The 13260-nt window shown below is 36.7% G+C and overlaps 1 pseudogene; it reads left to right on the top strand.

The window, feature by feature from the left end:
* LOC131794455 (uncharacterized) overlaps positions 1–2152 on the top strand; it is a 33321-nt pseudogene extending 31169 nt beyond the window's left edge.
* The last annotated feature ends 11108 nt before the right edge of the window (positions 2153–13260 follow it).

The following is a 13260-nucleotide window of genomic DNA, read 5'->3' as shown; positions in this document are numbered from 1 at the left end:
TTTAATAACTATGTTATAATGGTTATTGAGATCTTAGCAAAAAAGATCCAAATCATTGTGCTGACAAAATGTCTACACCCATTCTCAAAACGCTTTCTCAGCTAGAGCGGAAGCCAAGACAAATTTCAGGAAAAAGGGACACCTTACCGTTTTTAACCCTTTCTTGTAAGATTTTAATTACATGTATAAGAGTTGAACTCCGTATTTTCTTCTACTTTACAGGAAAAGGAATTTTACATATGAAGTCAACTTGGAAGTACATTATTTTCAACCCGATCCGATGTTTTGGCTTCCTTCGCCAAGGAGTATCACGTCTCAAAAAGAGAGTGGTCACAGGAACGGAAACATCCGATGAACTTTCACGCCTCATTCAAGACAGGAATTGAAGAAATCACCGAAGTATTTGCCTTTAAAATATTTTACTATGCCTCATGAACTATCTCACTCTAGATGGCTAAATACTTAGAGCTTTTGTTGAATTATCTCTGGCCATTGTGAGACTTCTGAATGACATTTCATTGCAACTAAAGGCACTAGCGACTCCCAAAAAAGACTGTGTTCTTCAAAACGCTATGCGTAATGTTTTAAGACTTTAATTTAAATTGAGGTAGTAAACGTTTTAAGTTATATTAAGTCCAGTATGGCTAAGACTACCAGCACGGGAATGACGACGCAGATGGCGAGGAGATAATGTGTTGGTGGTAGCTTTAAGGAGGACAGCTATTGAGAGAGATTTTAGTCTAGGCAAGGTGTTTTTGTTTCATCGACGGAGTTTATATGATATGGTGATATATACCATTGATGGTATCTACGCAGATAATAAAAACGTCAGCTAGCTAGAATTAATTGCGGAGTGGATCTGTGATATTGCTTAACAATATGTTTTCGTTCAATATGTTCACAGTAAGCCTAAAATTTTTATAGTGACAACGATTTTATCTTCAAGTATATTAAAGTAAATGGTTTGAACCCAGTAGTAGTTCGTGTAGTGTGATCGTCTGGGTGAGTGTAGTACTGAAAAGAACTGTTGTTGGTGACTGACGTTTCCACTATCTGTGCGGTAGTCATCTTCAGAGTGAAGTGAAGAGTAGTTATCAGTCGATGATGTTATAAAGTCTGGTCTGTTGAACGTGATTGGTCTGTTTAGCCGTGATGTGATTGGCTGGAAGACTCGTGTAGAGTTTGTTAACAGTCATTGGTCGGTTTCGATCCGTCTGTTGTTTGTCGGTCTGTTTGTCGGTTTGTTCACGTCGTTAATGAGTCGTTTGTAAGGTGCTGGTAATTGTTGACATCTGTTGAGAGGCGTCTGTTCTAAGTTAGTAAACCAGCTTTCCAGAGTCAGTCGTTGAAAATAGTTTGAACTGTAGGTTAAGCATTTAGCAGAGTCCCAGTCGATTCTGTGATTAGTTTGTCGGTGATGTTCAGAAATGTGATTGTTTACATCGCCATTTCTAGTTGCTCGTTTGTGTTCAGTTAGTCGCGTGTTAAGGTTTCTACCAGTCTCACCAATGTAGGAGGCCTGGCAGTAGGAGCATTCGATCTTATAAATCGCTCCCTGTCTGTTGTTGGGTTCGTCTTTGTCTTTAACGTTGGTCAGCAAATGTCGTAAAGTAGTAATAGGCCTACTACTTACGCTCAAAAAGACCGAAGCCTTTGACACTCAACGCTACTACCGACTGAGGTGCTCTGTACCACAACCACTTAGATTTTACGGACTACCGAAACTACACAAACCTGGGATACCTATGCGACCTATAGTCTCATTCTGTGGGTTCCCGATGTACCAACTGTCGAAATACCTTACGACGATACTGCAACCACTGACTGAAAAATCGAGACGTAAACTACAATCAACTGAGAAATTGACGAAGAGCGTAAATAGAAAGCAATACATGAAGAATTTAGATTATAACTTTTTTGCAACAAACGAATAGCCTTATCCTCAGCTGGTTTTTAATAAAACAGCCAGTGGGCAATGGAGAGGGAAATAAAAAAAAATAACAGAGATGGAGAAATGGAGCCCAGAGATCAGATAGTTGGGAAAGTAGTAAGTCAGTTGTGAATAAGATAATCGACGATTCTTTTTTTCTAGGAGGAATTATCAATTTTCATTTTCCGTGCTATTTCTGGGGAGCATTCTTTAATTTTTCCTACAAAGTTTTAGGCAACATTTAAAAAGAGTAACTTACCACAGAATGTCGCATTAATCACTTCAAGTCCCAAGCGATATCCCCATGTTCCACTTATTAAATAAAACTAATATGCTCAGAGAGATAGTTTGTCCCGGTTGTCGGGTCAAAATCATCATTGTCTTCTAAACCGACAGCTGAGTAGAAGAAAGCTGTAAATCAAAATAATTTATGGTGATTTAACTCGGCCTTTTATAATGAAGGTTTGAGAGCCTCTTCGAGATACTGTTCCAAAATAATTCCTTAATTTGCTAAAGTTAAAAAATCAAAGGAAACTGTGAATAAGTCGTGGATACATTACGTTTAAACGGGTTCTGAATAATTATAATAAAACTCCTCCTTACAAAAACATACACTTTTTTTAAATGTAAACATAGGCAGCCAATAGGTACTTCGCGAATAGAGTTGAAAATACTTGGAATTAGTTTGAACTGCTGAGGTGATGTTGGGTGAATAGTCAGAATTCATTATTTTGGCTATTATTTGACCTGCACCATTCCTTAAACTTTTTTTTTTAAATTTTTATTTGCCATAGAAGCATACACGATAACAGATTTCTAGCGTAAAATTTGTATGAATGTACTGCAAGTTGTAAATAAGATACTTGCTCCATTCCATCCGTATTCCTTTTCGAATAAGATTCCATTGGATAGCTATTGAATTCCGACAAAATTGCAAATGAAAGACTGACTGGTTGGATATCATTTTAGGTTCCCTCCGTGAACAATAACTTATACCTCTGTTTTTCATTTTTTGCGCTCCGGTCTACCCGACCGATATAATTCATAGGAGATCTTGGGAAGGGGAATGGAGAGGAGCCCTAACAATAGTTGTTTATACGCTTCACGTATCCACGACTAAAAATGGATCAACCTTTCATATCGATGAATTAACTTGTTTACATCTAATCATCTGATTTTAGCTCACCTGCAGTATATTTCAAGTTTGTTACATTTTGTATCCCACTTTTTAGAGAGTTGCAGACACTATTTTGAATTAGTTTAATCTGTAACTTTTTTACCATATAAAACATGTTTGGTACTGATTTTGGTGCTCTTTTATCTTGATTTCTGAGTTCCCTCTTACATGTTGTACTGCAATGGACAGGTGTTGTTCTGTTCTTATTATTAGATCGGGTTTTACCACAGCAAATAGTTGGATATGAGAGGAATTTAGAATCTGTTTATAAAGGTTCCTAAAGGTTTCTCTCCTTTTTCCGATGCAAAAGTTATCTTTTCAACATTTTCAGTCATCTGGTAACAGAGTAACTGTGACACCTAAAGTTCTCTCCTCAATTTCACACTATCCATCTTTATCATTTTCATTACATTCAGTGACTAATTGTTCGGTGTAATTATCATTTCTTTGAGTAGCTTCAGAAATGGTAATTCCAGGTACTGGATCAGTTAAATGTATTTCAGCAATACCAGTGCTTGAGTTTTATTTACTGAGGAATACTTTCCATTCATTACTTTGATTTGCAAGAGCGTCATTAGCTCTAGTGGCAGGACTATTGAGCCAATTTTCCTGAACTTCTATATGCCAGTTTTGAAATTATTCGTTTGTCTTAACATGGTATTTTGCTGCTTTTAATACTTTTCTTGATCCAACATTCTGAAATTCATAATGATGCTTGTAACTCAACCTTCATTTAAGTTTGATGAGGATAGTTTGTGATTCATTGATTGGTCTTGGTAAAGTGCTAAGAGTTGAATTTACATCAGCTGATACATTAACAACATTGCCATGGATAGATAATTATCCCTCTCTTGGGAGTTCACGTATCTGCATAAATGGAATACGCGGAGAAATTAATCTTTCTTTTAAAGTTGTCAAGTTTAAACATTGTGGTTCACAGGTAATCCCATTTTGTTTACTTTCGAACATACTGGTAGCTTCCCATTAGTCTGCTTCGATTGGCAGTAGTAGTCATACATGCTTCAAGCAAAGTTTCGGAACATTTAGGGTATTTGTCATCTTCACATTTCCCGTGACAGATGACGGATACCATAATTGATCACAGCAAGTACATACATATTTAGGACCACATTTAATGTTTTCGTGAAAAGTTTGAATGACTTTTGTCATTGTGTGCATCTCTTGTGAATCTCGACATTCAAATTCATATATTTCATTAACTGCTATGCAACCTGGTCTTTTAGTAGCTGGCTGAAGCAGGTCATGGTCACATGGGTTCAACCCAGACATCAAGGATCTCTTTCTATTCCGTGCACTTTTGTTCACTTCTCGTTCATGCAAAGGGTTCCTCTTTCCACTTCTGGCAAATGCCTGGTTATTTGGTTCTCTGACGTTATCAGGATTTGATTATTTACATTTGTTAAATGCCCGCCTCAGAGATTCTCTTGTTTTTTCAATATTTTCTGATATTTTGCTTACAGAGGTCTGTTTTGCTTACTTCTCAACTCATTATTCCTTCTTCTTCTTGTCATGTCTTCCTTCATATCAGCGTTCCCTCTCTGTGCTTTGGTTCACATATTTCCCATTCCTTCATCATTGTTTGTAGTTGTACACTGATCTATCGTTAACCGTGCTGCTTTATTGTTTTGACTTACATTGTTTACCATTGCCTTTTCATTAAAGGAACAGTTGAAAGATAGTGTATTCCATCAATATGTCCAATATTTATAACAGTAGTTTACGTTTCTGAGCTAACAGGACTGATATTTGTAACCGATCCAAACCCTAGATTAGATTAAACAAAACGTGGATTGTTAAGTTTAATATATCTGTAACTGCTTGTGTAACAAGTGCATCAGCCCATGTACCCTGGTATGATATATTAGCAATATACCTCCACTATGAATGGTCTGTACTACTTTTGATGAATCTTTCTGGATTGTTTATCGTATATATAACACCACTAAGAACATTCATATGATAGCTAGGTTTCCCATACAACTGATGGGAAACAACTCTAAGAAGCAATCACCTACGCCACCAACATTTAATATTATCAAGCCATATTGAGCTAATCGAGATTGTAATTGTATTTGTTTGGATTATTTCCCAGAGTAATAGTTCCCAGGTTAAACTCAATATCACCTGAAGTAAGAAACTTTGCCTTGAAACAAAACAATGGCGATTTCCTTTCTTATTCTTTATTGAAAAACATTGAACAACATGTACAAATTTATCATCAAAAATAACTGATACCTCACGTCTTTTTATGCTTAGCAGTTCTCTTTAAAAACATAAACATAATTAAGATAAAAATACAACCTTGAAGCTTTTGCACGAGTGATTCAAACTGGTTTACATCTGCACATTCAGGTTTTAAGATAATTTTAAAGATAACTACGATAATCAAACGATAAAATCGTTTTCAAAGCTAACGAATGTGGTCGCAGTGCACAATATGAGACCTTACGTATCTCTTAATTGCTTTACTCTTATTAAGTAAGGTCAGAATTTTCTTCAACGGTAATCCTGATGGTTCTCTATCACGGCGGACGCCTTTGCTAATACGATTGGACTTTTCCCTATTTATTCGTTCCTGTAATTTTCCAGTATGATTCATGTGACCATCAGATATGTATTCTGTCTGCGTTTTGTTCTGCTTGGCCACCAGAGTGTTTTGGTTGGATTTTATTAATGGGATGGATCTTTATAATGGTGGTGAAATAAGCTTTCTATTCAATCAAATATTTTGTCCATTCATGATTCATCGGGTATTTTGGAGAAATATTTACGATCTTCGTCTGAGCTGTTGAAATATGTACCCCTTTATCAATCGTGAATTTTAAAAAGCCAATATTCGACCGCATAAAGAAGTCTAACTAATGAGAGAGGAGCAAGGCATGCCTTGTATACTCTGCTATATGCAAAAAACAAAGGAAAATGAGCAAATAAAAGACGATCTTCACTGGTTTCCAGCCTATGTATGTTCTGAGCATGTTCTTAAAAATTTGGCTAATCTCAGCCTGATTATGATTGTTCATATAAAAATGATTCTTATGGGAAAAAAGCCCATGTGCATGTATGTATCGCCAAAACTTGGCAAATATCGTTATCATTCGTTATACTGACAAGATTCGTAACTTACCGAGAGGGATAGACCTTCAAATCTGGGTGCAACTTGTCCCAAATATTTTTAGAATGTACTTCTCTAGAAGTCGGTATTTTCCATTAAAACTTCCTCTCGCATTTGTTGACTTTGCTTCGAGTCTTCCTTATCGCCTATGGTAATCAAGAGAATGTGTCGCTGGTTCAAGTATCAACTGTCAATGGCTCGAAACCAAACTGTTTTAAACTATTGTGACAAAAACCGAACCGAAACTAAGCAATAGCCAGTGAGGAGGTCATAATTAGGAAGTAATCTTTCACCCACCAGTGCTGTGAGCAGTGCTAAAGTAGTGTAAAAGAAATAGAGCTTATGTTTCTAATCTGTATAAATTATTTTTGTTAGTCTTGAATCAAGACACCTCGTGTATCTTCCTCTGAGAGTACTTGATAATATGCATTGACGCGTGCTCATAATTAATATTAATGCTTCAAAGTTTCGAAACTTCATGTGGTCTTCAGCTCCGTAACCTGTTCCCTTGAAAGAAATCAATTAAATAATTACTAAAGGCAGGGGTTACAACCAGTTTAATATGGCCATATCTTTATTGTCTTCTTATTTCTTTACCTCATTTTCTACTTCGAGGTTCATTAGCTTTTATGAACTTTTGTAGTTAGCAGATTGAAATCCGTAATTGCTTCTAAATAATACGAAGTAACAAGTGCTCATAATTAATCTTAATGCTTCAGCGTTTCGAAACTTATTGTTTCCGGTGATGCATTTGCCTGTCGTCAGTTAACTTTATGTTACAAACAGGTAGTGAGAATGTCTAACTGATATCTGGGAGGCACGGACTGAAGCATTAGTTGTCGAAGGGCCATAAATTTTATAGTCAAGGTCGAAGAGCGAGATGTTTATTGTCAACCATGTCTTGTCTGCGACATTAGATAACATCGTAACTAGCAAACGCAACTGCACGTGCTTATTAAATCCGCTTAATTCGCGAATTACAAGAGGACTATAAAAGGAAGGAAGCTATACGACTTCGAAAACATTCTTCGAAGAGATCGATACTTGACTGTGAGAGATATTTGGGTGAGTTTATTTAATGGATAAGCTTTTCAACAGCGTAGCAAAATATTTTTTTGACCAATTTGCAATTTTTTTGTTAAAAAAAATGTTGACCTCTTAGCATCCTGTCTAAGAAATATTAGGTTAAAACTGATTTACTCCCACTGAAAACAGTAGTTATGTATACGAATCTCAATAACCTTACGGAGAAACATGCCAAGACCTCGTAAAGTTAGCCATGTTGCTTTTGAACGACGGATATCGGTTTCGAATAAGTCTTTTTTCATTAGTTATCTTGAAATCGGGATATTATAATTTGCGTTTCTAGCAAATCGCTCTGGCCAAGGTAACGATGTTTACAGGTGTGCTACAAGTCATCTTGGTCTTAGGGTTTGTAACAGCATGTGAGAGTGACGTTTGCAGCCAAAAAATCTGTCAATGTACCAAGGTCGGTAGGACTCACGCCCTGGTGAAGGTAATATGTCGAGGTCTTGGATTCATGGCAACCGGAATCCCAAGCAATACAATAGAGCTGTAAGTGATAAAGAAACTTCGCTATCCTTCGTCCTGCAAGGGCTTTTATCATCTTCTTTGTGTTCATATTCGTTACTTAGCTCATAGTTATTAGACACATCCTGGATGAAGGTAGTTTTATACGTTGCAAACTTGTTGAGGAGTCTTGGTCAATGCCAAGAAAAAACAAAAAGGAAAGATGATTTCCGAACGAACCACGGGTGGCCCAAGCTCACGTCTTGAGAAAAAGCAAACGATTTATTCATGAAACTGTCACGCGTTGTGTGCCTTGGTGTTAATTTACGAGAGGAATCGTTAAGGATTTGAATAAGTTATAAGAAATAATATGGAGAACGAAATATGGTTGATTTACAGCGATAAATATTCCGAAATATGAACAGTTTACACATAAATCAATAAAACTTACTCACATCTTGTGAGTCCACTGTGGTTTCTGGCGATTTTTGCCGTTTTAAGCGTGTTTTGCCATCATTGTTATTCCTGATTTAAAATTAATCATAACAAAAGCCATACAGACTGCCGTGAAAAACTTAAAGATTGGACGCTACGTGTCAATTTCAACTAAAATACTTTTCTGATTTAGATAATCGCTTATTTCATTAGTTACTCCTTTCGGATCTTACTTCCTCTAGAATTCAAATTTATGTTCATTACCATTTTTACTGACAGTTTGATTTTTTCCCAGGGATCTTTCAAGTTGTTCGTTGAGCTCAATTACAGAAGACATCTTTAGGAACCTGACTGTTTTAAAGAAATTGTAAGTTGCAAATAAAATTGAATTAAAAAAAATAATTTTGAATTTCTGTTAATGAGAAATTCGTATTGGATCGAAAAGTTTTGTCTTCAAGCAAAGTACTTTTTCTTTTTGAAAATTAAAAGAAAAAAAAGATGGCCCTTTTCTAAAATGCTGGTAGATTTCGACCGTATTTGGTGATCTTTAAGATACTAATATCGCCCTTCTAATGATGAGTAAAAAAGGAAAGGGCACGTAATTTGTCTTTTGGAAAATTTTATGCTTAATCTTACGAGAATCCTTTTTTTTTTCACGTACTCTCCCTCTCTTTCTAGGGACTTATCAAATAATTCACTGCGACGCATTCCTCAAAACACTTTCCGCAATATGGAGAAACTGGAAGTAATGTAAGGGAATTCCTAATGATTTAATTTAAACAATTTATAAATTATGGTTGAGAAAAAATCAGGAAACGAGTGGAAAAGTATTTCCCATTTTTTTTTCCATTATGATAAACAACTATTCACCTAAGTGGGGGTGGCTAGTGGTGGATATTTACCGAGCTGTGAAGAGTCGAGGTAAATAGAATATGAATATCTATCTTTCTGTCTTTGGTTTTTCTTGCCTTTGTTTCATGACATTTGTTATCATTTCTTCCCAGAAATCTTTCCAAGAACTCAATTTCTGGGAGTTTTTACGTTCCAGAAAACGTTCATTCTCTGTGAGTTATATTTGATAACGTGCTTCTCAAAGCTGTATGCCACAATTAAAGTACATTAAGGATTACTGCTGAAATATTGCTTTAAGCTTGTATTCTCCAAAAAATATGAATAAAATGATGATGAACTGCTTACATTAGTATTTCCTATCCTTTCCTTTGTCTTATTTTCTTAAAAAAAAAACAAGTAAATAAAAAAGAAAAGAAAAACAGTGGATGGATATGGATGAATGAAACAGCGTAGTATAAATGAGGCTTCGTGAATCATTTTAGCCCACTGTTTAACACCTATAAGTTGATTTTAGATATTGCCTTTGTTTAGGAAAATCAGTCACAACTTACTATCAATTGCTGATGTGAAGGTCATTCTGAAAGGGTTAACACGGCTTCACACACTGTAAGTGTCATGTTTTAAGTTGATTAAAAAATAACAAAAAATATATTTTCGAATGCTTTAAGCATATAGTCGTTGGAGATATTCGCTAAATATTCGTTCATCACAGTTTATAAGGAATTAAAATTTCACACCTCAGATCGGCCTATATTTAATTAGCAGATAGTTGCGACTTATTCCAAACGGTTTACTTTTACAGAGATTTTAGTGGAAATCCACTTGGACCTTCTCTGCCATCAGTTATCTTCGCCGGGCTTGAAAGTATGACATATCTTTAAGTCCAGTGGCTCGACAAATCACCAACTAATATGAAGTCTCATATTGAACGTTTGTCTCACGATGTAGTGACGTTTGAAGTAAATCCTGGCGTTTCATCTGTGCATATTTAGTATAACTCAGACGCCGAAGTCGATTGTTGCTTCATCAAGCATGATACTCTGCTATGATTCGCTGTGGTATACTGTGATGTGGCAATTCTGCTGTTGTATCAAATCGAGCGGTTTTCGCCGACGAGCAGGTGCTCTATAGGACTTCTAAAGTCTGTGCGAGTTGAGTGTTGAGTGCCGGCGCCAATAACAGCCGTTGAAAAGGAGTATTCGTAGAAAAGCTGCATTCACATCCAAAATGACCACATCGCTACATTGCTGTATTTATAAACACGATTAATTACCACATAACCACCCTTTGCTGACATATGAGTTACATAAGAATAACTGTTTTCACTGAACACTCTGTGCATTTGTTAGGTATTAGCTGCAGCCATCTCCAAGAAAACAAGCTTGGTTACTAGGTTTAACAAGTTAGGAACAGTTAGTTTGGCTCGACAGAGAAGCGTATTGAAAAATTATGAAGGAATGTTCCGCTCTAACTGTCTAATTATGGTTACTCCGGTTTTTTTTAGAGTGTATTCTTCAAACAGCCAATACCAACCATTTAATATTCGAATAATATTCTTTATTAAAATTCTCTACCACGGTGACTTTTTCACATTACTTTTGTAGTGTCATGACTGATTGCAACTTGGAAAATATCGACAATGGAACTTTTCGAGCAATGCGACACCTTCAAGGACTGTAAGTAGTGTTTATCATTTTTCACTTTTTTTAAGACATTTAAGCATGTCTTGGAGAGGGTGCGTCTAAATGGCTAATTAATTTCCTCTGTGCACTTAAAAATTGAGTACAAAACTTAACCGATTGCCATGTTTTCAGATTTTAAAAAAGTACATCGACCATTCATAAATTAGTAATAAATGCGCTAGGAATTCGACCATGCACGCCACTGTTTTAGAGATAACTTTGTAGCCAGGCCAAAACCGCTTATGAGCTGATATTTAGCGGCAGAAATCCTTATTGGTATTCCTGGTTTTCACCCACGTTACTTTTGTCTTGACGACGGTTGCTCTCCGCCATGTTCGTGCACAAACAATAAGTTACAAATGCGCTTGTAGTAATGTGTGAGTGAGAAAGTAGGAATGGTTCTTTGTGTAGTTTTCAGCTGTGGTAGCAGAAGTGATCGGGACAAAGGGATTGTATTTTATCGAATACCATCAGTTATTAAAAATGAGGTCTTCTTACGAAGAATAATTGACTTCAGAGAGGAAAGAAAAATAGATACAAGCGATAAGTCGCAGCGACACCATGTGAGAATAATGGTAAAGATAGACCAGCACGGACTCCCCAAGTGGCTTTCATGGGCGTGTCGCATTATCACCTTCAAATTATATTTTTTGCTTCACAAGCATGTCTGAGAGGGATTTTTCCTTTTTATAAAAGATGATTGGAGGTTTTGTAGAATTTGTTTTCAGTAAGGGCTGATTGTGTATCAGACGCCACTGTTCTATCAATATTTGGTTTAAATTTTTAACTGCCGAGTGGTACGTCGTGACGAAAGGCAATAAACGTTGTGACCTTTCGGCTTTTGTGTATGTTTAAAGGCCGATTGTTAAGAGGCAAAGTTGACCCCTGACAGACACCTTTCTAGGATGCTTTCTGGGTACCCTCTTCCTTTAAGGCTTTGTTTAAATTTCAAATGGCCGACTTCAATTATTTTTTTCGAAGAGTTAGTTCCTGGAAATCTTCTTGCTTGCCTTTAATGAACCATATTTTACGCCTGGTTGGTGGCACGAGGCGAAGAGTGTAATTTGGAGAGTCTCGGTCTACTTCTGATGAGTCTTGATGTTCCAGATGGAATTTTTTGCGAATCCTTCCCCTTTTGAACACCGTGGTATCGAGAAAAGGGATTTGGTTGATTCTCTGATATTTCAGTCGTGAATTTGATAGTGGGGTGGAAATAGTTTGCCCGTTTGATGAACCGATTTATCTCTTTTCTGTCGCAATCCCAAAAGGAAAAAACGTCATTATTGTTACGTTTCCATTCTTTTGGTTTGGTTTCGCTTTGTTGGATTAATTTCTTTTCAATTTCCGCCATGAAAATATTGGCAAATGACACTGCTATTTTCATACCCAGAGCGGTTCCATGTTTTTGGAGGAAGCTCTCCTCGATGAATTAAAACGAATTTTCTCTCAGGCTTAGGCCGAGCATTTTCGTGAGGTACTGCGTTAGAATCGGTGCGTTATGATTGAGGAACTTTTCGTATGTTTCTCCTACTATATTCGTTCCTTTTGCTTGACGTATATTTGTGTACCACTTTCTGCGGCAATCCAAATGTCTGCAAGAGGATCGTTCATCCGCTGCTAATATCTCACCTGCGCCACAACTACAATCTTGTTAACAATCTCTGCTCCTTGAACCGATGTTACGAAGCCAGACACCATTTGATTGTACGCCTTAAGACTTTTGAATGCTTTAAATTGCTTATTTGCGCAATAACTTGTCTCCAGAACTAAATAAGGAAGAAGGTCCAAGACTTCTATCGGGGACAGACATTCTGAGTTAAACTCAGTGCTCGCTTCGAATGGCCACTGGTTCGACACCAACCACATAGATTTTCGTAAAATATTGCTCTCGAACGTGGCTTTCTAGGCCCTCCGCTTAGTTCAAAAGCACAGGTATCCTATGAAGAATATTCTCTTGTGATTCTGGGTTTTTTTCACCAGAAATGTCCATGAAACAAAGTATTTGAAAGAGGGCACGGTGGAGATGGGTATTTTTTTGCATTAAATTTCACACCTGAGATGAGCACCAACACGTCGGACGCTTAATTTGCATGAATGTATGACATCAGCTACAAACCGAGAATTAACAATACTTATAATAATTTTTTGGGTAGTAACTCCAAATTGTTTATACAGATGACCAGGAGATAGAAATGAAATCAACCAGAAAGCAAAAAAATATTCACACGGAGGAGTTCATCGTCGAAGTTTTTAGTGAATTTGTTCAGAATTAGCCACGCTATTCTTGGTTATTCGATTTGCAATGTAATTCTAAGTCTGAGTTCAACAAAGGGAAAAGATCTGGTACTAAGTTTTATGTTGCGAACCCTTAACTTGTCACGTCCTTGACTTCGGACCATAACAGACAGGTTTATCTGTGGTGAGATCAACCTGGATTAAGCGGCACCATATTATTGTTTGAAATGTGTTCGTTTTCAGCCGTCTGTCTTCCAATAAGCTGACTCGTATACACCAGGGTACA

Source organism: Pocillopora verrucosa, chromosome 4 (genome assembly GCF_036669915.1).
Source record: "Pocillopora verrucosa isolate sample1 chromosome 4, ASM3666991v2, whole genome shotgun sequence".
Taxonomy (NCBI): domain Eukaryota; kingdom Metazoa; phylum Cnidaria; class Anthozoa; order Scleractinia; family Pocilloporidae; genus Pocillopora; species Pocillopora verrucosa.
The sequence above is the reverse complement of the archived record's forward strand: the minus strand, read 5'-3'. Positions and strand labels throughout refer to the sequence as shown.